This window comes from Stenella coeruleoalba (genome assembly GCF_951394435.1).
Source record: "Stenella coeruleoalba genome assembly, contig: scaffold_50, whole genome shotgun sequence".
Taxonomy (NCBI): domain Eukaryota; kingdom Metazoa; phylum Chordata; class Mammalia; order Artiodactyla; family Delphinidae; genus Stenella; species Stenella coeruleoalba.
In genome coordinates, this window is record NW_027645987.1 from 669,275 (window position 1) to 697,060 (window position 27,786).

General features: G+C 43.7%; 1 long non-coding RNA gene across 13 annotated transcripts in view; it reads right to left on the reverse strand.

Annotated features, from left to right (window-relative positions):
* LOC307181410 overlaps positions 1–27,786 on the reverse strand; it is a 1,574,020-nt gene that overhangs the window by 502,413 nt on the left and 1,043,821 nt on the right. The window contains exon 1 of one of the 13 annotated variants that reach the window (XR_013826719.1): positions 264–282. The exons of the other annotated variants lie outside the window; for them this stretch is intronic. This is a non-coding gene — a long non-coding RNA (uncharacterized lncRNA). Of the gene's footprint in view, positions 1–263; positions 283–27,786 lie in introns of those variants that run through there. 13 annotated transcript variants of the gene reach the window in all.

The following is a 27,786-nucleotide window of genomic DNA, read 5'->3' on the forward strand; positions in this document are numbered from 1 at the left end:
CCTTGTTATGCTGATGGGCGGGATGTAACTTGCCAAGAACCACTTGGGAGAAGTGTATGGTGTTTCCTGAAACAACTAAAAAACAAAGCAACAGAACCTAGGGCACTTCCACTTATGGTCCTATAGCTTAGGGAAATTAAAATGAAAAAGACATAGCCACCCCAAAGTTTGGAACGGCTCTGTTTACAAGAACCTCGTTTACAGTACAAGTTCAACATCGCAGAAAGTGAAAAATGGATAAAGAAGTTGTGGTATTTACTTACAAAGCAATATCTCTCAGCAATGAAATCTGTGTCATCAGGCCCTTAGCAGCACAATGAGTGGATTCAGGTATGATGATTCTAACTGAAATAAGTCACACAGAAAAAGAAACATCATAAGATATCAGTAATACACAGAATGTAAACTTGGCTACACAGGAACTGAATTACAGAACAGAACAGGGTCTCAAATTTAGAAAACCAACTTATGCTTGCTTAAGGGGAAAGGTGAGTTGGGGTGCTGCATAAAACCAGAGATTGAAATGAGCACAGATAAAGTTCCTTAAGCCAAATATGGAATAGACAAGAGCTACTCCTTGCTCAACGAAATGGACTCAACACCGCATATTAAACGCCTAAGAATGTACCTGAGTAGTAAGTATCTTAAAACCTATGGATTCCTATGTCTCCGAAAGAGAATCAAGCATGTGTACAGGGGCATAAACGCAGCAGTGATAGGATTGGAGAGGTTCGTGAGCAAATGAAGACCCTTTGAAGTCATATTGCATGGTACCCATTCCACGGGTTTCAACTACCCAGGTTTAAGGTATTCTTCCTTCAGCTAAAACATGCATGTGGAACCTAGAGTATGATCAACCATGTGATCGGGAGATGTGTTCAAATATGTCTCAGTTTTCGTACCCTGGTACTCGGGTGCAACATTCCAGATGCTTTACTAACACTCTCCCCACTTGGAGAGTCAGTCCCTTTAACCTCCTGTTTGGCCCAGTTTGCAATTTCTGTGGAAGATGAACAGGAATAGCGAGAACCAATGAGAGGCTAGCTGGAGGTGTCTGGATGGGCAAATTTAACTCTCATTTCCCACCAGGAAGAGGAATTAACCAAAGGCTCAGCGTGCCGTGCCAGAACCAGAAGGGCCTGAAGCCATCCTGCGGTGTTGCGGCCAGGTCACAAGAAAGCGAGTTGAAGAAAGGAGCTCAGGGGCGCTGTAATTCACAAACCTGCAGAGTTATAAATGACAGCTATCGTCCAAAAATAGACTGAAGTAAGGCTGCCAAGAGGACTTGAAAGCGGGGCAGAATTGCAGGAAACCGATTTCAGGAGGTAGACTGGAATTGCATTGAAAGCATAGGAACAGAGGCAGAACGTCCACAATGATGCATTTGGCCAAAAAGGGCGTATGCGTTTTTTCCTGAATATATTCAGGAAAAAACGCATACGCCCTTTTTGGCCAACCAAGCAAACTTGCAAAGGAAATCTGCACTACAATGAAGTCTCACTTCTCCCCGGTCAAAAGGGCCATCTGAAAAAAGTGTAAAATCCAGAAAGGCAGGACAGGCCATGGAGAACAGGGAGCCTTGTTATGCTGATGGGCGGGATGTAAATTGCCAAGAACCACTTGGGAGAAGTGTATGGTGTTTCCTGAAACAACTAAAAAACAAAGCAACAGAACCTAGGGCACTTCCACTTATGGTCCTATAGCTTAGGGAAATTAAAATCAAAAAGACACAGCCACCCCAAAGTTTGGAACGGCTCTGTTTACAAGAACCTCGTTTACAGTACAAGTTCAACATCGCAGAAAGTGAAAAATGGATAAAGAAGTTGTGGTATTTACTTACAAAGCAATATCACTCAGCAATGAAATCTGTGTCATCAGGCCCTTAGCAGCACAATGAGTGGATTCAGGTATGATGATTCTAACTGAAATAAGTCACACAGAAAAAGAAACATCATAAGATATCAGTAATACACGGAATGGAAACTTGGCTACACAGGAACTGAATTACAGAACAGAACAGGGTCTCAAATTTAGAAAACTAACTTATGCTTGCTTAAGGGGAAAGGTGAGTTGGGGTGCTGCATAAAACCAGAGATTGAAATGAGCACAGATAAAGTTCCTTAAGCCAAATATGGAATAGACAAGAGCTACTCCTTGCTCAACGAAATGGACTCAACACCGCATATTAAACGCCTAAGAATGTACCTGACTAGTAAGTATCTTAAAACCTATGGATTGCTATGTCTCCGAAAGAGAATCAAGCATGTATACAGGGGCATAAACGCAGCAGTGATAGGATTGGAGAGGTTCGGTGAGCAAATGAAGACCCTTTGAAGTCATATTGCATGGTACCCATTCCACGGGTTTCAACTACCCAGGTTTAAGGTATTCTTCCTTCAGCTAAAACATGCATGTGGAACCTAGAGTATGATCAACCATGTGATCGGGAGATGTGTTCAAATATGTCTCAGTTTTCGTACCCTGGTACTCGGGTGCAACATTCCAGATGCTTTACTAACACTCTCCCCACTTGGAGAGTCAGTCCCTTTAACCTCCTGTTTGGCCCAGTTTGCAATTTCTGCGGAAGATGAACAGGAATAGCGAGAACCAATGAGAGGCTAGCTGGAGGTGTCTGGATGGGCAAATTTAACTCTCATTTCCCACCAGGAAGAGGAATTAACCAAAGGATCAGCATGCCGTGCCAGAACCAGATTAGGGCCTGAAGACATCCTGCGGTGTTGCGGCCAGGTCACAAGAAAGCGAGTTGAAGAAAGGAGCTCAGGGGCGCTGTAATTCACAAACCTGCAGAGTTATAAGTGACAGCTATCGTCCAAAAATAGACTGAAGTAAGGCTGCCAAGAGGACTTGAAAGCGGGGCAGAATTGCAGGAAACCGATTTCAGGAGGTAGACTGGAATTGCATTGAAAGCATAGGAAAAGAGGCAGAACGTCCACAATGATGCATTTGGCCAAAAAGGGCGTATGCGTTTTTTCCTGAATATATTCAGGAAAAAACGCATACGCCCTTTTTGGCCAACCAAGCAAACTTGCAAAGGAAATCTGCACTACAATGAAGTCTCACTTCTCCCCTGTCAAAAGGGCCATCTGAAAAAAGTGTAAAATCCAGAAAGGCAGGACAGGCCATGGAGAACAGGGAGCCTTGTTATGCTGATGGGCGGGATGTAAATTGCCAAGAACCACTTGGGAGAAGTGTATGGTGTTTCCTGAAACAACTAAAAAACAAAGCAACAGAACCTAGGGCACTTCCACTTATGGTCCTATAGCTTAGGGAAATTAAAATGAAAAAGACACAGCCACCCCAAAGTTTGGAACGGCTCTGTTTACAAGAACCTCGTTTACAGTACAAGTTAAACATCGCAGAAAGTGAAAAATGGATAAAGAAGTTGTGGTATTTACTTACAAAGCAATATCACTCAGCAATGAAATCTGTGTCATCAGGCCCTTAGCAGCACAATGAGTGGATTCAGGTATGATGATTCTAACTGAAATAAGTCACACAGAAAAAGAAACATCATAAGATATCAGTAATACACGGAATGTAAACTTGGCTACACAGGAACTGAATTACAGAACAGAACAGGGTCTCAAATTTAGAAAACTAACTTATGCTTGCTTAAGGGGAAAGGTGAGTCGGGGTGCTGCATAAAACCAGAGATTGAAATGAGCACAGATAAAGTTCCTTAAGTCAAATATGGAATAGACAAGAGCTACTCCTTGCTCAACGAAATGGACTCAACACCGCATATTAAACGCCTAAGAATGTACCTGACTAGTAAGTATCTTAAAACCTATGGATTGCTATGTCTCCGAAAGAGAATCAAGCATGTGTACAGGGACATAAACGCAGCAGTGATAGGATTGGAGAGGTTCGTGAGCAAATGAAGACCCTTTGAAGTCATATTGCATGGTACCCATTCCACGGGTTTCAACTACCCAGGTTTAAGGTATTCTTCCTTCAGCTAAAACATGCATGTGGAACCTAGAGTATGATCAACCATGTGATCGGGAGACGTGTTCAAATATGTCTCAGTTTTCTTACCCTGGTACTCGGGTGCAACATTCCAGACGCTTTACTAACACTCTCCCCACTTGGAGAGTCAGTCCCTTTAACCTCCTGTTTGGCCCAGTTTGCAATTTCTGTGGAAGATGAACAGGAATAGCGAGAACCAAAGAGAGACTAGCTGGAGGTGTCTGGATGGGCAAATTTAACTCTCATTTCCCACCAGGAAGAGGAATTAACCAAAGGCTCAGCGTACCGTGCCAGAACCAGATTAGGGCCTGAAGCCATCCTGCGGTGTTGCGGCCAGGTCACAAGAAAGCGAGTTGAAGAAAGGAGCTCAGGGGCGCTGTAATTCACAAACCTGCAGAGTTATAAATGACAGCTATCGTCCAAAAATAGACTGAAGTAAGGCTGCCAAGAGGACTTGAAAGCGGGGCAGAATTGCAGGAAACCGATTTCAGGACGTAGACTGGAATTGCATTGAAAGCATAGGAAAAGAGGCAGAACGTCCACAATGATGCACTTGGCCAAAAAGGGCGTATGCGTTTTTTCCTGAATATATTCAGGAAAAAACGCATACGCCCTTTTTGGCCAACCAAGCAAGTTTGCAAAGGAAATCTGCACTACAATGAAGTCTCACTTCCCCCCGGTCAAAAGGGCCATCTGAAAAAAGTGTAAAATCCAGAAAGGCAGGACAGGCCATGGAGAACTGGGAGCCTTGTTATGCTGATGGGCGGGATGTAAATTGCCAACAACCACTCGGGAGAAGTGTATGGTGTTTCCTGAAACATCTAAAAAACAAAGCAACAGAACCTAGGGCACTTCCACTTATGGTCCTATAGCTTACGGAAATTAAAATCAAAAAGACACAGCCACCCCAAAGTTTGGAACGGCTCTGTTTACAAGAACCTCGTTTACAGTACAAGTTCAACATCGCACAAAGTGAAAAATGGATAAAGAAGTTGTGGTATTTACTTACAAAGCAACATCACTCAGAAATGAAATCTGTGTCAAAAGGCCCTTAGCAGCACAATGAGTGGATTCAGGTATGATGATTCTAACTGAAATAAGTCACACAGAAAAAGAAACATCATAAGATATCACTAATACACGGAATGGAAACTTGGCTACACAGGAACTGAATTACAGAACAGAACAGGGTCTCCAATTTAGAAAACCAACTTATGCTTGCTTAAGGGTAAAGGTGAGTTGGGGTGCTGCATAAAACCAGAGATTGAAATGAGCACAGATAAAGTTCCTTAAGTCAAATATGGAATAGACAAGAGCTACTCCTTGCTCAACGAAATGGACTCAACACCCCATATTAAACGCCTAAGAATGTACCTGACTAGTAAGTATCTTAAAACCTATGGATTGCTATGTCTCCAAAAGAGAATCAAGCATGTGTACAGGGGCATAAACGCAGCAGTGATAGGATTGGAGAGGTTCGGTGAGCAAATGAAGACCCTTTGAAGTCATATTGCATGGTACCCATTCCACGGGTCTTAACTCTCCAGCTTTAATGTATTCTTCCTTCAGCTAAAACATGCATGTGGAACCCAAGTATGATCAACCATGTGAACGGGAGATGTGTTCAAATATGTCTCAGTTTTCCTCCCCTGGTACTCGGGTGCAACATTCCAGACGCTTTACTAACACTCTCCCCACTTGGAGAGTCAGTCCCTTTAACCTCCTGTTTGGCCCAGTTTGCAATTTCTGCGGAAGATGAACAGGAATAGCGAGAACCAATGAGAGGCTAGCTGGAGGTGTCTGGACGGGCAAATTTAACTCTCATTTCCCACCAGGAAGAGGAATTAACCAAAGACTCAGCATGCCGGGCCGGAACCAGATTAGGGCCTGAAGCCATCCTGCGGTGTTGCGGCCAGGTCACAAGAAAGCGAGTTGAAGAAAGGAGCTCAGGGGCACTGTAATTCACAAACCTGCAGAGTTATAAATGACAGCTATCGTCCAAAAATAGACTGAAGTAAGGCTGCCAAGAGGACTTGAAAGCGGGGCAGAATTGCAGGAAACCGATTTCAGGAAGTAGACTGGAATTGCATTGAAAGCATAGGAAAAGAGGCAGAACGTCCACAATGATGCACTTGGCCAAAAAGGGCGTATGCGTTTTTTCCTGAATATATTCAGGAAAAAACGCATACGCCCTTTTTGGCCAACCAAGCAAGCTTGCAAAGGAAATCTGCACTACAATGAAGTCTCACTTCCCCCCGGTCAAAAGGGCCATCTGAAAAAAGTGTAAAATCCAGAAAGGCAGGACAGGCCATGGAGAACTGGGAGCCTTGTTATGCTGATGGGCGGGATGTAAATTGCCAAGAACCACTTGGGAGATGTGTATGGTGTTTCCTGAAACAACTAAAAAACAAAGCAACAGAACCTAGGGCACTTCCACTTATGGTCCTATAGCTTAGGGAAATTAAAATGAAAAAGACACACCCACCCCAAAGTTTGGAACGGCTCTGTTTACAAGAACCTCGTTTACAGTACAAGTTCAACATCGCAGAAAGTGAAAAATGGATAAAGAAGTTGTGGTATTTACTTACAAAGCAATATCACACAGCAATGAAATCTGTGTCATCAGGCCCTTAGCAGCACAATGAGTGGATTCAGGTATGATGATTCTAACTGAAGTAAGTCACACAGAAAAAGAAACATCATAAGATATCAGTAATACACGGAATGTAAACTTGGCTACACAGGAACTGAATTACAGAACAGAACAGGGTCTCAAATTTAGAAAACCAACTTATGCTTGCTTAAGGGGAAAGGTGAGTTGGGGTGCTGCATAAAACCAGAGATTGGAATGAGCACAGATAAAGTTCCTTAAGCCAAATATGGAATAGACAAGAGCTACTCCTTGCTCAACGAAATGGACTCAACACCCCATATTAAACACCTAAGAATGTACCTGACTAGTAAGTATCTTAAAACCTATGGATTGCTATGTCTCCAAAAGAGAATCAAGCGTGTGTACAGGGGCATAAACGCAGCAGTGATAGGATTGGAGAGGTTCGGTGAGCAAATGAAGACCCTTTGAAGTCATATTGCATGGTACCCATTCCACGGGTCTTAACTCTCCAGCTTTAATGTATTCTTCCTTCAGCTAAAACATGCATGTGGAACCCAAGTATGATCAACCATGTGAACGGGAGACGTGTTCAAATATGTCTCAGTTTTCCTCCCCTGGTACTCGGGTGCAACATTCCAGACGCTTTACTAACACTCTCCCCACTTGGAGAGTCAGTCCCTTTAACCTCCTGTTTGGCCCAGTTTGCAATTTCTGCGGAAGATGAACAGGAATAGCGAGAACCAATGAGAGACTAGCTGGAGGTGTCTGGATGGGAAATTTAACTCTCATTTCCCACCAGGAAGAGGAATTAACCAAAGGCTCAGCGTGCCGTCCCAGAACCACATTAGGGCCTGAAGACATGCTGCGGTGTTGCGGCCAGGTCACAAGAAAGCGAGTTGAAGAAAGGAGCTCAGGGGCACTGTAATTCACAAACCTGCAGAGTTATAAATGACAGCTATCGTCCAAAAATAGACTGAAGTAAGGCTGCCAAGAGGACTTGAAAGCGGGGCAGAATTGCAGGAAACCGATTTCAGGAGGTAGACTGGAATTGCATTGAAAGCATAGGAAAAGAGGCAGAACGTCCACAATGATGCACTTGGCCAAAAAGGGCGTATGCGTTTTTTCCTGAATATATTCAGGAAAAAACGCATACGCCCTTTTTGGCCAACCAAGCAAGCTTGCAAAGGAAATCTGCACTACAATGAAGTCTCACTTCCCCCCGGTCAAAAGGGCCATCTGAAAAAAGTGTAAAATCCAGAAAGGCAGGACAGGCCATGGAGAACTGGGAGCTTTGTTATGCTGATGGGCGGGATGTAAATTGCCAACAACCACTCGGGAGAAGTGTATGGTGTTTCCTGAAACATCTAAAAAACAAAGCAACAGAACCTAGGGCACTTCCACTTATGGTCCTATAGCTTAGGGAAATTAAAATCAAAAAGACACAGCCACCCCAAAGTTTGGAACAGCTCTGTTTACAAGAACCTCGTTTACAGTACAAGTTCAACATCGCAGAAAGTGAAAAATGGATAAAGAAGTTGTGGTATTTACTTACAAAGCAATATCACTCAGCAATGAAATCTGTGTCATCAGGCCCTTAGCAGCACAATGAGTGGATTCAGGTATGATGATTCTAACTGAAATAAGTCACACAGAAAAAGAAACATCATAAGATATCAGTAATACATGGAATGTAAACTTGGCTACACAGGAACTGAATTACAGAACAGAACAGGGTCTCAAATTTAGAAAACCAACTTATGCTTGCTTAAGGGGAAAGGTGAGTTGGGGTGCTGCATAAAACCAGAGATTGAAATGAGCACAGATAAAGTTCCTTAAGTCAAATATGGAATAGACAAGAGCTACTCCTTGCTCAACGAAATGGACTCAACACCCCATATTAAACGCCTAAGAATGTACCTGACTAGTAAGTATCTTAAAACCTATGGATTGCTATGTCTCCGAAAGAGAATCAAGCATTTGTACAGGGGCATAAACGCAGCAGTGATAGGATTGGAGAGGTTCGGTGAGCAAATGAAGACCCTTTGAAGTCATATTGCATGGTACCCATTCCACGGGTTTCAACTACCCAGGTTTAAGGTATTCTTCCTTCAGCTAAAACATGCATGTGGAACCCAAGTATGATCAACCATGTGAACGGGAGACGTGTTCAAATATGTCTCAGTTTTACTCCCCTGGTACTCGGGTGCAACATTCCAGACGCTTTACTAACACTCTCCCCACTTGGAGAGTCAGCGCCTTTAACCTCCTGTTTGGCCCAGTTTGCAATTTCTGCGGAAGATGAACAGGAATAGCGAGAACCAATGAGAGGCTAGCTGGAGGTGTCTGGACGGGCAAATTTAACTCTCATTTCCCACCAGGAAGAGGAAATAACCAAAGGCTCAGCGTGCCGTGCCGGAACCAGATTAGGGCCTGAAGCCATCCTGCGGTGTTGCGGCCAGGTCACAAGAAAGCGAGTTGAAGAAAGGAGCTCAGGGGCACTGTAATTCACAAACCTGCAGAGTTATAAATGACAGCTATCGTCCAAAAATAGACTGAAGTAAGGCTGCCAAGAGGACTTGAAAGCGGGGCAGAATTGCAGGAAACCGATTTCAGGAGGTAGACTGGAATTGCATTGAAAGCATAGGAAATGAGGCAGAACGTCCACAATGATGCACTTGGCCAAAAAGGGCGTATGCGTTTTTTCCTGAATATATTCAGGAAAAAACGCATACGCCCTTTTTGGCCAACCAAGCATGCTTGCAAAGGAAATCTGCACTACAATGAAGTCTCACTTCCCCCCGGTCAAAAGGGCCATTTGAAAAAAGTGTAAAATCCAGAAAGGCAGGACAGGCCATGGAGAACTAGGAGCCTTGTTATGCTGATGGGCGGGATGTAAATTGCCAACAGACACTCGGGAGAAGTGTATGGTGTTTCCTGAAACATCTAAAAAACAAAGCAACAGAGCCTAGGGCACTTCCACTTATGGTCCTATAGCTTAGGGAAATTAAAGTCAAAAAGACACAGCCACCCCAAAGTTTGGAACGGCTCTGTTTACAAGAACCTCGTTTACAGTACAAGTTCAACATCGCAGAAAGTGAAAAATGGATAAAGAAGTTGTGGTATTTACTTACAAAGCAATATCACTCAGCAATGAAATCTATGTCATCAGGCCCTTAGCATCACAATGAGTGGATTCAGGTATGATCATTCTAACTGAAATAAGTCACACAGAAAAGAAACATCATAAGATATCAGTAATACACGGAATGTAAACTTGGCTACACAGGAACTGAATTACAGAACAGAACAGGGTCTCAAATTTAGAAAACCAACTTATTCTTGCTTAAGGGTAAAGGTGAGTTGGGGTGCTGCATAAAACCAGAGATTGAAATGAGCAAAGATAAAGTTCCTTAAGTCAAATATGGAATAGACAAGAGCTACTCCTTGCTCAACGAAATGGACTCAACACCCCATATTAAACGCCTAAGAATGTACCTGACTAGTAAGTATCTTAAAACCTATGGATTGCTATGTCTCCGAAAGAGAATCAAGCATGTGTACAGGGGCATAAACGCAGCAGTGATAGGATTGGAGAGGTTCGGTGAGCAAATGAAGACCCTTTGAAGTCATATTGCATGGTACGCATTACACGGGTCTCAACCCTCCAGGTTTAATGTATTCTTCCTTCAGCTAAAACATGCATGTGGAACCTAGAGTATGATCAACCATGTGATCGGGAGACGTGTTCAAATATTTCTCAGTTTTCCTCCCCTGGTACTCGGGTGCAACATTCCAGACGCTTTACTAACACTCTCCCCACTTGGAGAGTCAGCGCCTTTAACCTCCTGTTTGGCCCAGTTTGCAATTTCTGCGGAAGATGAACAGGAATAGCGAGAACCAATGAGAGGCTAGCTGGAGGTGTCTGGACGGGCAAATTTAACTCTCATTTCCCACCAGGAAGAGGAAATAACCAAAGGCTCAGCGTGCCGTACCGGAACCAGATTAGGGCCTGAAGCCATCCTGCGGTGTTGCGGCCAGCTCAAAAGAAAGCGAGTTGAAGAAAGGAGCTCAGGGGCACTGTAATTCACAAACCTACAGAGTTATAAATGACAGCTATCGTCCAAAAATACACTGAAGTAAGGCTGCCAAGAGGACTTGAAAGCGGGGCAGAATTGCAGGAAACCGATTTCAGGAGGTAGACTGGAATTGCATTGAAAGCATAGGAAAAGAGGCAGAACGTCCACAATGATGCACTTGGCCAAAAAGGGCGTATGCGTTTTTTCCTGAATATATTCAGGAAAAAACGCCTACGCCCTTTTTGGCCAACCAAGCAAGCTTGCAAAGGAAATCTGCACTACAATGAAGTCTCACTTCCCCCCGGTCAAAAGGGCCATCTGAAAAAAGTGTAAAATCCAGAAAGGCAGGACAGGCCATGGACAACTGGGAGCCTTGTTATGCTGATGGGCGGGATGTAAATTGCCAACAGACACTCGGGAGAAGTGTATGGTGTTTCCTGAAACATCTAAAAAACAAAGCAACAGAGCCTAGGGCACTGCCACTTATGGTCCTATAGCTTAGGGAAATTAAAATCAAAAAGACACAGCCACCCCAAAGTTTGGAACGGCTCTGTTTACAAGAACCTCGTTTACAGTACAAGTTCAACATCGCAGAAAGTGAAAAATGGATAAAGAAGTTGTGGTATTTACTTACAAAGCAATATCACTCAGCAATGAAATCTGTGTCATCAGGCCCGTAGCAGCACAATGAGTAGATTCAGGTACGATGATTCTAACTGAAATAAGTCACACAGAAAAAGAAACATCATAAGATATCACTAATACACGGAATGTAAACTTGGCTACACAGGAACTGCATTCCAAAACAGAACAGGGTCTCAAATTTAGAAAACCAACTTATGCTTGCTTAAGGGGAAAGGTGAGTTGGGGTGCTGCATAAAACCAGAGATTGAAATGAGCACAGATAAAGTTCCTTAAGCCAAATATGGAATAGACAAGAGCTACTCCTTGCTCAACGAAATGGACTCAAAACCCCATATTAAACCCCTAAGAATGTACCTGACTAGTAAGTATCTTAAAACCTATGGATTGCTATGTCTCCAAAAGAGAATCAAGCGTGTGTACAGGGGAATAAACCCAGCAGTGATAGGATTGGAGAGGTTCGGTGAGCAAATGAAGACCCTTTGAAGTCATATTGCATGGTACCCATTACACGGGTCTCAACTCTCCAGGTTTAAGGTATTCTTCCTTCAGCTAAAACATGCATGTGGAACCCAGAGTATGATCAACCATGTGAACGGGAGACGTGTTCAAATATGTCTCAGTTTTCCTCCCCTGGTACTCGGGTGCAACATTCGAGACGCTTTACTAACACTCTCCCGACTTGGAGAGTCAGTCCCTTTAACCTCCTGTTTGGCCCAGTTTGCAATTTCTGCGGAAGATGAACAGGAATAGCGAGAACCAATGAGAGGCTAGCTGGAGGTGTCTGGACGGGCAAATTTAACTCTCATTTCCCACCAGGAAGAGGAATTAACCAAAGGCTCAGCATGCCGGGCCGGAACCAGATTAGGGCCTGAAGCCATCCTGCGGTGTTGCGGCCAGGTCACAAGAAAGCGAGTTGAAGAAAGGAGCTCAGGGGCACTGTAATTCACAAACCTGCAGAGTTATAAATGACAGCTATCGTCCAAAAATAGACTGAAGTAAGGCTGCCAAGAGGACTTGAAAGCGGGGCAGAATTGCAGGAAACCGATTTCAGGAGGTAGACTGGAATTGCATTGAAAGCATAGGAAAAGAGGCAGAACGTCCACAATGATGCACTTGGCCAAAAATATATTCAGGAAAAAACGCATACGCCCTTTTTGGCCAACCAAGCAAGCTTGCAAAGGAAATCTGCACTACAATGAAGTCTCACTTCCCCTCGGTCAAAAGGGCCATCTGAAAAAAGTGTAAAATCCAGAAAGGCAGGACAGGCCATGGAGAACTGGGAGCCTTGTTATGCTGATTGGCGGGATGTAAATTGCCAACAGACACCTGGGAGAAGTGTATGGTGTTTCCTGAAACATCTAAAAAACAAAGCAACAGAGCCTAGGGCACTTCCACTTATGGTCCTATAGCTTAGGGAAATTAAAATCAAAAAGACACAGCCACCCCAAAGTTTGGAACGGCTCTGTTTACAAGAACCTCGTTTACAGTACAAGTTCAACATCGCAGAAAGTGAAAAATGGATAAAGAACTTGTGGTACTTACGTACAATGCAGTATCACTCAGCAATGAAATCTATGTCATCAGGCCCGTAGCAGCATAATGAGTAGATTCAGGTACGATGATTCTAACTGAAATAAGTCACACAGAAAAAGAAACATCATAAGATATCAGTAATACACGGAATGTAAACTTGGCTACACAGGAACTGAATTACAGAACAGAACAGGGTCTTAAATTTAGAAAACCAACTTATGCTTGCTTAAGGGTAAAGGTGAGTTGGGGTGCTGCATAAAACCAGAGATTGAAATGAGCACAGATAAAGTTCCTTAAGCCAAATATGGAATAGACAAGAGCTACTCCTTGCTCAACGAAATGGACTCAACACCGCATATTAAACGCCTAAGAATGTACCTGACTAGTAAGTATCTTAAAACCTATGGATTGCTATGTCTCTGAAAGAGAATCAAGCATGTGTACAGGGGCATAAACGCAGCAGTGATAGGATTGGAGAGGTTCGGTGAGCAAATGAAGACCCTTTGAAGTCATATTGCATGGTACCCATTCCACGGGTTTCAACTACCCAGGTTTTAGGTATTCTTCCTTCAGCTAAAACATGCATGTGGAACCCAGAGTATGATCAACCATGTGATCGGGAGACGTGTTCAAATATGTCTCAGTTTTCCTCCCCTGGTACTCGGGCGCAACATTCCAGACGCTTTACTAACACTCTCCCCACTTGGAGAGTCAGCGCCTTTAACCTCCTGTTTGGCACAGTTTGCAATTTCTGCGGAAGATGAACAGGAATAGCGAGAACCAATGAGAGGCTAGCTGGAGGTGTCTGGACGGGCAAATTTAACTCTCATTTCCCAACAGGAAGAGGAAATAACCAAAGGCTCAGCGTGCCGTACCGGAACCAGATTAGGGCCTGAAGCCATCCTGCGGTGTTGCGGCCAGCTCAAAAGAAAGCGAGTTGAAGAAAGGAGCTCAGGGGCACTGTAATTCACAAACCTGCAGAGTTATAAATGACAGCTATCGTCCAAAAATAGACTGAAGTAAGGCTGCCAAGAGGACTTGAAAGCGGGGCAGAATTGCAGGAAACCGATTTCAAGAGGTAGACTGGAATTGCATTGAAAGCATAGGAAAAGAGGCAGAACGTCCACAATGATGCACTTGGCCAAAAAGGGCGTATGCGTTTTTTCCTGAATATATTCAGGAAAAAACGCATACGCCCTTTTTGGCCAACCAAGCAAGCTTGCAAAGGAAATCTGCACTACAATGAAGTCTCACTTCCCCTCGGTCAAAAGGGCCATCTGAAAAAAGTGTAAAATCCAGAAAGGCAGGACAGGCCATGGAGAACTGGGAGCCTTGTTATGCTGATTGGCGGGATGTAAATTGCCAACAGACACCTGGGAGAAGTGTATGGTGTTTCCTGAAACATCTAAAAAACAAAGCAACAGAGCCTAGGGCACTTCCACTTATGGTCCTATAGCTTAGGGAAATTAAAATCAAAAAGACACAGCCACCCCAAAGTTTGGAACGGCTCTGTTTACAAGAACCTCGTTTACAGTACAAGTTCAACATCGCAGAAAGTGAAAAATGGATAAAGAACTTGTGGTACTTACGTACAATGCAGTATCACTCAGCAATGAAATCTATGTCATCAGGCCCGTAGCAGCATAATGAGTAGATTCAGGTACGATGATTCTAACTGAAATAAGTCACACAGAAAAAGAAACATCATAAGATATCAGTAATACACGGAATGTAAACTTGGCTACACAGGAACTGAATTACAGAACAGAACAGGGTCTTAAATTTAGAAAACCAACTTATGCTTGCTTAAGGGTAAAGGTGAGTTGGGGTGCTGCATAAAACCAGAGATTGAAATGAGCACAGATAAAGTTCCTTAAGCCAAATATGGAATAGACAAGAGCTACTCCTTGCTCAACGAAATGGACTCAACACCGCATATTAAACGCCTAAGAATGTACCTGACTAGTAAGTATCTTAAAACCTATGGATTGCTATGTCTCTGAAAGAGAATCAAGCATGTGTACAGGGGCATAAACGCAGCAGTGATAGGATTGGAGAGGTTCGGTGAGCAAATGAAGACCCTTTGAAGTCATATTGCATGGTACCCATTACACGGGGCTTAACTCTCCAGGTTTAAGGTATTCTTCCTTCAGCAAAAACATGCATGTGGAACCCAAGTATGATCAACCATGTGAACGGGAGACGTGTTCAAATATGTCTCAGTTTTCCTCCCCTGGTACTCGGGTGCAACATTCCAGACGCTTTACTAACACTCTCCCCACTTGGAGAGTCAGCGCCTTTAACCTCCTGTTTGGCCCAGTTTGCAATTTCTGCGGAAGATGAACAGGAATAGCGAGAACCAATGAGAGACTAGCTGGAGGTGTCTGGACGGGCAAATTTAACTCTCATTTCCCACCAGGAAGAGGAAATAACCAAAGGATCAGCGTGCCATGCCGGAACCAGATTAGGGCCTGATGCCATCCTGCGGTGTTGCGGCCAGGTCACAAGAAAGCGAGTTGAAGAAAGGAGCTCAGGGGCACTGTAATTCACAAAGCTGCAGAGTTATAAATGACAGCTATCGTCCAAAAATAGACTGAAGTAAGGCTGCCAAGAGGACTTGAAAGCAGGGCAGAATTGCAGGAAACCGATTTCAGGAGGTAGACTGGAATTGCATTGAAAGCATAGGAAAAGAGGCAGAACGTCCACAATGATGCACTTGGCCAAAAAGGGCGTATGCGTTTTTTCCTGAATATATTCAGGAAAAAACGCATACGCCCTTTTTGGCCAACCAAGCAAGCTTGCAAAGGAAATCTGCACTACAATGAAGTCTCACTTCCCCCCGGTCAAAAGGGCCATCTGAAAAAAGTGTAAAATCCAGAAAGGCAGGACAGGCCATGGAGAACTGGGAGCCTTGTTATGCTGATGGGCGGGATGTAAATTGCCAACAGACACTTGGGAGAAGTGTATGGTGTTTCCTGAAACATCTAAAAAACAAAGCAACAGAGCCTAGGGCACTGCCACTTATGGTCCTATAGCTTAGGGAAATTAAAATCAAAAAGACACAGCCACCCCAAAGTTTGGGACGCCTCTGTTTACAAGAACCTCGTTTACAGTACAAGTTCAACATCGCAGAAAGTGAAAAATGGATAAAGAAGTTGTGGTATTTACTTACAAAGCAATATCACTCAGCAATGAAATCTGTGACATCAGGCCCTTAGCAGCACAATGAGTGGATTCAGGTATGATGATTCTAACTGAAGTAAGTCACACAGAAAAAGAAACATCATAAGATATCAGTAATACACGGAATGTAAACTTGGCTACACAGGAACTGAATTACAGAACAGAACAGGGTCTCAAATTTAGAAAACCAACTTATGCTTGCTTAAGGGGAAAGGTGAGTTGGGGTGCTGCATAAAACCAGAGATTGAAATGAGCACAGATAAAGTTCCTTAAGTCAAATATGGAATAGACAAGAGCTACTCCTTGCTCAACGAAATGGACTCAACACCGCATATTAAACTCCTAAGAATGTACCTGACTAGTAAGTATCTTAAAACCTATGGATTGCTATGTCTCCGAAAGAGAATCAAGCATGTGTACAGGGGCATAAACGCAGCAGTGATAGGATTGGAGAGGTTTGGTGAGCAAATGAAGACCCTTTGAAGTCATATTTCATGGTACCCATTACACGGGTCTTAACTCTCCAGGTTTAAGGTATTCTTCCTTCAGCTAAAACATGCATGTGGAACCCAAGTATGATCAACCATGTGAACGGGAGACGTGTTCAAATATGTCTCAGTTTTCCTCCCCTGGTACTCGGGTGCAACATTCCAGACGCTTTACTAACACTCTCCCCACTTGGAGAGTCAGCGCCTTTAACCTCCTGTTTGGCCCAGTTTGCAATTTCTGCGGAAGATGAACAGGAATAGCGAGAACCAATGAGAGACTAGCTGGAGGTGTCTGGACGGGCAAATTTAACTCTCATTTCCGACCAGGAAGAGGAAATAACCAAAGGCTCAGCGTGCCGTGCCGGAACCAGATTAGGGCCTGAAGCCATCCTGCGGTGTTGCGGCCAGCTCAAAAGAAAGCGAGTTGAAGAAAGGAGCTCAGGGGCACTGTAATTCACAAACCTGCAGAGTTATAAATGACAGCTATCGTCCAAAAATAGACTGAAGTAAGGCTGCCAAGAGGACTTGAAAGCGGGGCAGAATTGCAGGAAACCGATTTCAGGAGGTAGACTGGAATTGCATTGAAAGCATAGGAAAAGAGGCAGAACGTCCACAATGATGCACTTGGCCAAAAAGGGCGTATGCGTTTTTTCCTGAATATATTCAGGAAAAAACGCATACGCCCTTTTTGGCCAACCAAGCAAGCTTGCAAAGGAAATCTGCACTACAATGAAGTCTCACTTCCCCCCGGTCAAAAGGGCCATCTGAAAAAAGTGTAAAATCCAGAAAGGCAGGACAGGCCATGGAGAACTGGGAGCCTTGTTATGCTGATGGACGGGATGTAAATTGCCAACAACCACTCGGGAGAAGTGTATGGTGTTTCCTGAAACATCTAAAAAACAAAGCAACAGAACCTAGGGCACTTCCACTTATGGTCCTATAGCTTAGGGAAATTAAAATCAAAAAGACACAGCCACCCCAAAGTTTGGAACGGCTCTGTTTACAAGAACCTCGTTTACAGTACAAGTTCAACATCGCAGAAAGTGAAAAATGGATAAAGAAGTTGTGGTATTTACTTACAAAGCAATATCACTCAGCAATGAAATCTGTGTCATCAGGCCCTTAGCAGCACAATGAGTGGATTCAGGTATGATGATCCTAACTGAAATAAGTCACACAGAAAAAGAAACATCATAAGATATCAGTAATACACGGAATGTCAACTTGGCTACACAGGAACTGAATTACAGAACAGAACAGGGTCTCAAATTTAGAAAACCAACTTATGCTTGCTTAAGGGTAAAGGTGAGTTGGGGTGCTGCATAAAACCAGAGATTGAAATGAGCACAGATAAAGTTTCTTAAGTCAAATATGGAATAGACAAGAGCTACTCCTTGCTCAATGAAATGGACTCAAAACCGCATATTAAACGCCTAAGAATGTACCTGACTAGTAAGTATCTTAAAACCTATGGATTGCTATGTCTCCGAAAGAGAATCAAGCATGTGTACAGGGGCATAAACGCAGCAGTGATAGGATTGGAGAGGTTTGGTGAGCAAATGAAGACCCTTTGAAGTCATATTGCATGGTACCCATTACACGGGGCTTAACTCTCCAGGTTTAAGGTATTCTTCCTTCAGCTAAAACATGCATGTGGAACCCAAGTATGATCAACCATGTGAACGGGAGACGTGTTCAAATATGTCTCAGTTTTCCTCCCCTGGTACTCGGGTGCAACATTCCAGACGCTTTACTAACACTCTCCCCACTTGGAGAGTCAGCGCCTTTAACCTCCTGTTTGGCCCAGTTTGCAATTTCTGCGGAAGATGAACAGGAATAGCGAGAACCAATGAGAGACTAGCTGGAGGTGTCTGGACGGGCAAATTTAACTCTCATTTCCCACCAGGAAGAGGAAATAACCAAAGGCTCAGCGTGCCGTGCCGGAACCAGATTAGGGCCTGAAGCCATCCTGCGGTGTTGTGGCCAGTTCACAAGAAAGCGAGTTGAAGAAAGGAGCTCAGGGGCACTGTAATTCACAAACCTGCAGAGTTATAAATGACAGCTATCGTCCAAAAATAGACTGAAGTAAGGCTGCCAAGAGGACTTGAAAGCAGGGCAGAATTGCAGGAAACCGATTTCAGGAGGTAGACTGGAATTGCATTGAAAGCATAGGAAAAGAGGCAGAACGTCCACAATGATGCACTTGGCCAAAAAGGGCGTATGCGTTTTTTCCTGAATATATTCAGGAAAAAACGCATACGCCCTTTTTGGCCAACCAAGCAAGCTTGCAAAGGAAATCTGCACTACAATGAAGTCTCACTTCCCCCCGGTCAAAAGGGCCATCTGAAAAAAGTGTAAAATCCAGAAAGGCAGGACAGGCCATGGAGAACTGGGAGCCTTGTTATGCTGATGGGCGGGATGTAAATTGCCAACAGACACTCGGGAGAAGTGTATGGTGTTTCCTGAAACATCTAAAAAACAAAGCAACAGAGCCTAGGGCACTGCCACTTATGGTCCTATAGCTTAGGGAAATTAAAATCAAAAAGACACAGCCACCCCAAAGTTTGGGACGCCTCTGTTTACAAGAACCTCGTTTACAGTACAAGTTCAACATCGCAGAAAGTGAAAAATGGATAAAGAAGTTGTGGTATTTACTTACAAAGCAATATCACTCAGCAATGAAATCTGTGTCATCAGGCCCTTAGCAGCACAATGAGTGGATTCAGGTATGATGATTCTAACTGAAGTAAGTCACACAGAAAAAGAAACATCATAAGATATCAGTAATACACGGAATGTAAACTTGGCTACACAGGAACTGAATTACAGAACAGAACAGGGTCTCAAATTTAGAAAACCAACTTATGCTTGCTTAAGGGTAAAGGTGAGTTGGGGTGCTGCATAAAACCAGAGATTGAAATGAGCACAGATAAAGTTCCTTAAGTCAAATATGGAATAGACAAGAGCTACTCCTTGCTCAATGAAATGGACTCAACACCGCATATTAAACGCCTAAGAATGTACCTGACTAGTAAGTATCTTAAAACCTATGGATTGCTATGTCTCCGAAAGAGAATCAAGCATGTGTACAGGGGCATAAACGCAGCAGTGATAGGATTGGAGAGGTTTGGTGAGCAAATGAAGAGCCTTTGAAGTCATATTGCATGGTACCCATTACACGGGTCTTAACTCTCCAGGTTTAAGGTATTCTTCCTTTAGCTAAAACATGCATGTGGAACCCAAGTATGATCAACCATGTGAACGGGAGACGTGTTCAAATATGTCTCAGTTTTCCTCCCCTTGTACTCGGGTGCAACATTCCAGACGCTTTACTAACACTCTCCCCACTTGGAGAGTCAGCGCCTTTAACCTCCTGTTTGGCCCAGTTTGCAATTTCTGCGGAAGATGAACAGGAATAGCGAGAACCAATGAGAGACTAGCTGGAGGTGTCTGGACGGGCAAATTTAACTCTCATTTCCCACCAGGAAGAGGAAATAACCAAAGGCTCAGCGTGCCGTGCCGGAACCAGATTAGGGCCTGAAGCCATCCTGCGGTGTTGCGGCCAGGTCACAAGAAAGCGAGTTGAAGAAAGGAGCTCAGGGGCACTGTAATTCACAAACCTGCAGAGTTATAAATGACAGCTATCGTCCAAAAATAGACTGAAGTAAGGCTGCCAAGAGGACTTGAAAGCGGGGCAGAATTGCAGGAAACCGATTTCAGGAGGTAGACTGGAATTGCATTGAAAGCATAGGAAAAGAGGCAGAACGTCCACAATGATGCACTTGGCCAAAAAGGGCGTATGCGTTTTTTCCTGAATATATTCAGGAAAAAACGCATACGCCCTTTTTGGCCAACCAAGCAAGCTTGCAAAGGAAATCTGCACTACAATGAAGTCTCACTTCCCCCCGGTCAAAAGGGCCATCTGAAAAAAGTGTAAAATCCAGAAAGGCAGGACAGGCCATGGAGAACTGGGAGCCTTGTTATGCTGATGGGCGGGATGTAAATTGCCAACAGACACTCGGGAGAAGTGTATGGTGTTTCCTGAAACATCTAAAAAACAAAGCAACAGAGCCTAGGGCACTTCCACTTATGGTCCAATAGCTTAGGGAAATTAAAATCAAAAAGACACAGCCACCCCAAAGTTTGGAACGGCTCTGTTTACAAGAACCTCATTTACAGTACAAGTTCAACATCGCAGAAAGTGAAAAATGGATAAAGAAGTTGTGGTATTTACTTACAAAGCAATATCACTCAGCAATGAAATCTGTGTCATCAGGCCCGTAGCAGCACAATGAGTGGATTCAGGTATGATGATTCTAACTGAAATAAGTCACACAGAAAAGAAACATCATAAGATATCAGTAATACACGGAATTAAACTTGGCTACACAGGAACTGAATTACAGAACAGAACAGGGTCTCAAATTTAGAAAACAAACTTATGCTTGCTTAAGGGTAAAGGTGAGTTGGGGTGCTGCATAAAACCAGAGATTGAAATGAGCACAGATAAAGTTCCTTAAGTCAAATATGGAATAGACAAGAGCTACTCCTTGCTCAACGAAATGGACTCAACACCGCATATTAAACGCCTAAGAATGTACCTGACTAGTAAGTATCGGAAAACCTATGGATTGCTATGTCTCCAAAAGAGAATCAAGCATGTGTACAGGGGCATAAACGCAGCAGTGATAGGATTGGAGAGGTTCGGTGAGCAAATGAAGACCCTTTGAAGTCATATTGCATGGTACCCATTCCACGGGTTTCAACTACCCAGGTTTAAGGTATTCTTCCTTCAGCTAAAACATGCATGTGGAACCTAGAGTATGATCAACCATGTGATCGGGAGACGTGTTCAAATATGTCTCAGTTTTCGTACCCTGGTACTCGGGTGCAACATTCCAGACGCTTTACTAACACTCTCCCGACTTGGAGAGTCAGTCCCTTTAACCTCCTGTTTGGCCCAGTTTGCAATTTCTGCGGAAGATGAACAGGAATAGCGAGAACCAATGAGAGACTAGCTGGAGGTGTCTGGACGGGCAAATTTAACTCTCATTTCCCAACAGGAAGAGGAAATAACCAAAAGCTCAGCGTGCCGTGCCGGAACCAGATTAGGGCCTGAAGCCATCCTGCGGTGTTGCGGCCAGGTCACAAGAAAGCGAGTTGAAGAAAGGAGTTCAGGGGCACTGTAATTCACAAACCTGCAGAGTTATAAATGACAGCTATCGTCCAAAAATAGACTGAAGTAAGGCTGCCAAGAGGACTTGAAAGCGGGGCAGAATTGCAGGAAACCGATTTCAGGAGGTAGACTGGAATTGCATTGAAAGCATAGGAAAAGAGGCAGAACGTCCACAATGATGCACTTGGCCAAAAAGGGCGTATGCGTTTTTTCCTGAATATATTCAGGAAAAAACGCATACGCCCTTTTTGGCCAACCAAGCAAGCTTGCAAAGGAAATCTGCACTACAATGAAGTCTCACTTCCCCCCGGTCAAAAGGGCCATCTGAAAAAAGTGTAAAATCCAGAAAGGCAGGACAGGCCATGGAGAACTGGGAGCCTTGTTATGCTGATGGGCGGGATGTAAATTGCCAACAGACACTCGGGAGAAGTGTATGGTGTTTCCTGAAACATCTAAAAAACAAAGCAACAGAGCCAAGGGCACTGCCACTTATGGTCCTATAGCTTAGGGAAATTACAATCAAAAAGACACAGCCACCCCAAAGTTTGGGACGCCTCTGTTTACAAGAACCTCGTTTACAGTACAAGTTCAACATCGCAGAAAGTGAAAAATGGATAAAGAAGTTGTGGTATTTACTTACAAAGCAATATCACTCAGCAATGAAATCTATGTCATCAGGCCCTTAGCATCACAATGAGTGGATTCAGGTATGATGATTCTAACTGAAATAAGTCACACAGAAAAAGAAACATCATAAGATATCAGTAATACACGGAATGTAAACTTGGCTACACAGGAACTGAATTACAGAACAGAACAGGGTCTCAAATTTAGAAAACCAACTTATGCTTGCTTAAGGGTAAAGGTGAGTTGGGGTGCTGCATAAAACCAGAGATTGAAATGAGCACAGATAAAGTTCCTTAAGCCAAATATGGAATAGGCAAGAGCTACTCCTTGCTCAACGAAATGGACTCAAAACCCCATATTAAACCCCTAAGAATGTACCTGACTAGTAAGTATCTTAAAACCTATGGATTGCTATGTCTCCAAAAGAGAATCAAGCGTGTGTACAGGGGAATAAACGCAGCAGTGATAGGATTGGAGAGGTTCGGTGAGCAAATGAAGACCCTTTGAAGTCATATTGCATGGTACCCATTACACGGGTCTCAACTCTCCAGGTTTAAGGTATTCTTCCTTCAGCTAAAACATGCATGTGGAACCCAAGTATGATCAACCATGTGAACGGGAGACGTGTTCAAATATGTCTCAGTTTTCCTCCCCTGGGACTCGGGTGCAACATTCCAGACGCTTTACTAACACTCTCCCCACTAGGAGAGTCAGCGCCTTTAACCTCCTGTTTGGCCCAGTTTGCAATTTCTGCAGAAGATGAACAGGAATAGCGAGAACCAATGAGAGACTAGCTGGAGGTGTCTGGACGGGCAAATTTAACTCTCATTTCCCACCAGGAAGAGGAATTAACCAAAGGCTCAGCATGCCGGGCCGGAACCAGATTAGGGCCTGAAGCCATCCTGCGGTGTTGCGGCCAGGTCACAAGAAAGCGAGTTGAAGAAAGGAGCTCAGGGGCACTGTAATTCACAAACCTGCAGAGTTATAAATGACAGGTATCGTCCAAAAATAGACTGAAGTAAGGCTGCCAAGAGGACTTGAAAGCGGGGCAGAATTGCAGGAAACCGATTTCAGGAGGTAGACTGGAATTGCATTGAAAACATAGGAAAAGAGGCAGAACGTCCACAATGATGCACTTGGCCAAAAAGGGCGTATGCGTTTTTTCCTGAATATATTCAGGAAAAAACGCATACGCCCTTTTTGGCCAACCAAGCAAGCTTGCAAAGGAAATCTGCACTACAATGAAGTCTCACTTCCCCCCGGTCAAAAGGGCCATCTGAAAAAAGTGTAAAATCCAGAAAGGCAACAGGCCATTGAGAACTGGGAGCCTTGTTATGCTGATGGGCGGGATGTAAATTGCCAACAACCACTCGGGAGAAGTGTATGGTGTTTCCTGAAACATCTAAAAAACAAAGCAACAGAGCCTAGGGCACTTCCACTTATGGTCCTATAGCTTAGGGAAATTAAAATCAAAAAGACACAGCCACCCCAAAGTTTGGAATGGCTCTGTTTACAAGAACCTCGTTTACAGTACAAGTTCAACATCGCAGAAAGTGAAAAATGGATAAAGAAGTTGTGGTATTCACTTACAAAGCAATATCACTCAGCAATGAAATCTATGTCATCAGGCCCTTAGCATCACAATGAGTGGATTCAGGTATGATGATTCTAACTGAAATAAGTCACACAGAAAAAGAAACATCATAAGATATCAGTAATACACGGAATGTAAACTTGGCTACACAGGAACTGAATTACAGAACAGAACAGGGTCTCAAATTTAGAAAACCAACTTATGCTTGCTTAAGGGTAAAGGTGAGTTGGGGTGCTGCATAAAACCAGAGATTGAAATGAGCACAGATAAAGTTCCTTAAGCCAAATATGGAATAGACAAGAGCTACTCCTTGCTCAACGAAATGGACTCAACACCCCATATTAAACGCCTAAGAATGTTCCTGACTAGAAAGTATCTTAAAACCTATGGATTGCTATGTCTCCGAAAGAGAATCAAGCATGTGTACAGGGGCATAAACGCAGCAGTGATAGGATTGGAGAGGTTCGGTGAGCAAATGAAGACCCTTTGAAGTCATATTGCATGGTACCCATTCCACGGGTTTCAACTACCCAGGTTTAAGGTATTCTTCCTTCAGCTAAAACATGCATGTGGAACCTAGAGTATGATCAACCATGTGATCGGGAGACGTGTTCAAATATGTCTCAGTTTTCGTACCCTGGTACTCGGGTGCAACATTCCAGACGCTTTACTAACACTCTCCCCACTTGGAGAGTTAGTCCCTTTAACCTCCTCTTTGGCCCAGTTTGCAATTTCTGCGGAAGATGAACAGGAATAGCGAGAACCAATGAGAGACCAGCTGGAGGTGTCTGGACGGGCAAATTTAACTCTCATTTCCCACCAGGAAGAGGAATTAACCAAAGGCTCAGCGTGCCGTGCCGGAACAAGATTAGGCCCTGAAGCCATCCTGCGGTGTTGCGGCCAGGTCACAAGAAAGCGAGTTGAAGAATGGAGCTCAGGGGCACTGTAATTCACAAACCTGCAGAGTTATAAATGACAGCTATCGTCCAAAAATAGACTGAAGTAAGGCTGCCAAGAGGACTTGAAAGCGGGGCAGAATTGCAGGAAACCGATTTCAGGAGGTAGACTGGAATTGCATTGAAAGCATAGGAAAAGAGGCAGAACGTCCACAATGATGCACTTGGCCAAAAAGGGCATATGCGTTTTTTCCTGAATATATTCAGGAAAAAACGCATACGCCCTTTTTGGCCAACCAAGCAAGCTTGCAAAGGAAATCTGCACTACAATGAAGTCTCACTTCCCCCCGGTCAAAAGGGCCATCTGAAAAAAGTGTAAAATCCAGAAAGGCAGGACAGGCCATGGAGAACTGGGAGCCTTGTTATGCTGATGGGCGGGATGTAAATTGCCAACAGACACTCAGGAGAAGTGTATGGTGTTTCCTGAAACATCTAAAAAACAAAGCAACAGAGCCTAGGGCACTTCCACTTATGGTCCTATAGCTTAGGGAAATTAAAATCAAAAAGACACAGCCACCCCAAAGTTTGGAACGGCTCTGTTTACAAGAACCTCATTTACAGTACAAGTTCAACATCGCAGAAAGTGAAAAATGGATAAAGAAGTTGTGGTATTTACTTACAAAGCAATATCACTCAGCAATGAAATCTGTGTCATCAGGCCCGTAGCAGCACAATGAGTGGATTCAGGTATGATGATTCTAACTGAAATAAGTCACACAGAAAAGAAACATCATAAGATATCAGTAATACACGCAATTAAACTTGGCTACACAGGAACTGAATTACAGAACAGAACAGGGTCTCAAATTTAGAAAACCAACTTATGCTTGCTTAAGGGTAAAGGTGAGTTGGGGTGCTGCATAAAACCAGAGATTGAAATGAGCACAGATAAAGTTCCTTAAGTCAAATATGGAATAGACAAGAGCTACTCCTTGCTCAACGAAATGGACTCAACACCGCATATTAAACGCCTAAGAATGTACCTGACTAGTAAGTATCGGAAAACCTATGGATTGCTATGTCTCCAAAAGAGAATCAAGCATGTGTACAGGGGCATAAACACAGCAGTGATAGGATTGGAGAGGTTCGGTGAGCAAATGAAGACCCTTTGAAGTCATATTGCATGGTACCCATTCCACGGGTTTCAACTACCCAGGTTTAAGGTATTCTTCCTTCAGCTAAAACATGCATGTGGAACCTAGAGTATGATCAACCATGTGATCGGGAGACGTGTTCAAATATGTCTCAGTTTTCGTACCCTGGTACTCGGGTGCAACATTCCAGACGCTTTACTAACACTCTCCCCACTTGGAGAGTCAGTCCCTTTAACCTCCTGTTTGGCCCAGTTTGCAATTTCTGCGGAAGATGAACAGGAATAGCGAGAACCAATGAGAGACTAGCTGGAGGTGTCTGGACGGGCAAATTTAACTCTCATTTCCCAACAGGAAGAGGAAATAACCAAAAGCTCAGCGTGCCGTGCCGGAACCAGATTAGGGCCTGAAGCCATCCTGCGGTGTTGCGGCCAGGTCACAAGAAAGCGAGTTGAAGAAAGGAGCTCAGGGGCACTGTAATTCACAAACCTGCAGAGTTATAAATGACAGCTATCGTCCAAAAATAGACTGAAGTAAGGCTGCCAAGAGGACTTGAAAGCGGGGCAGAATTGCAGGAAACCGATTTCAGGAGGTAGACTGGAATTGCATTGAAAGCATAGGAAAAGAGGCAGAACGTCCACAATTATGCACTTGGCCAAAAAGGGCGTATGCGTTTTTTCCTGAATATATTCAGGAAAAAACGCATATGCCCTTTTTGGCCAACCAAGCAAGCTTGCAAAGGAAATCTGCACTACAATGAAGTCTCACTTCCCCCCGGTCAAAAGGGCCATCTGAAAAAAGTGTAAAATCCAGAAAGGCAGGACAGGCCATGGAGAACTGGGAGCCTTGTTATGCTGATGGGCGGGATGTAAATTGCCAACAGACACTCGGGAGAAGTGTATGGTGTTTCCTGAAACATCTAAAAAACAAAGCAACAGAGCCTAGGGCACTGCCACTTATGGTCCTATAGCTTAGGGAAATTAAAATCAAAAAGACACAGCCACCCCAAAGTTTGGGACGCCTCTGTTTACAAGAACCTCGTTTACAGTACAAGTTCAACATCGCAGAAAGTGAAAAATGGATAAAGAAGTTGTGGTATTTACTTACAAAGCAATATCACTCAGCAATGAAATCTATGTCATCAGGCCCTTAGCATCACAATGAGTGGATTCAGGTATGATGATTCTAACTGAAATAAGTCACACAGAAAAAGAAACATCATAAGATATCAGTAATACACGGAATGTAAACTTGGCTACACAGGAACTGAATTACAGAACAGAACAGGGTCTCAAATTTAGAAAACCAACTTATGGTTGCTTAAGGGTAAAGGTGAGTTGGGGTGCTGCATAAAACCAGAGATTGAAATGAGCACAGATAAAGTTCCTTAAGCCAAATATGGAATAGGCAAGAGCTACTCCTTGCTCAACGAAATGGACTCAAAACCCCATATTAAACCCCTAAGAATGTACCTGACTAGTAAGTATCTTAAAACCTATGGATTGCTATGTCTCCAAAAGAGAATCAAGCGTGTGTACAGGGGAATAAACGCAGCAGTGATAGGATTGGAGAGGTTCGGTGAGCAAATGAAGACCCTTTGAAGTCATATTGCATGGTACCCATTACACGGGTCTCAACTCTCCAGGTTTAAGGTATTCTTCCTTCAGCTAAAACATGCATGTGGAACCCAAGTATGATCAACCATGTGAACGGGAGACGTGTTCAAATATGTCTCAGTTTTCCTCCCCTGGTACTCGGGTGCAACATTCCAGACGCTTTACTAACACTCTCCCCACTAGGAGAGTCAGCGCCT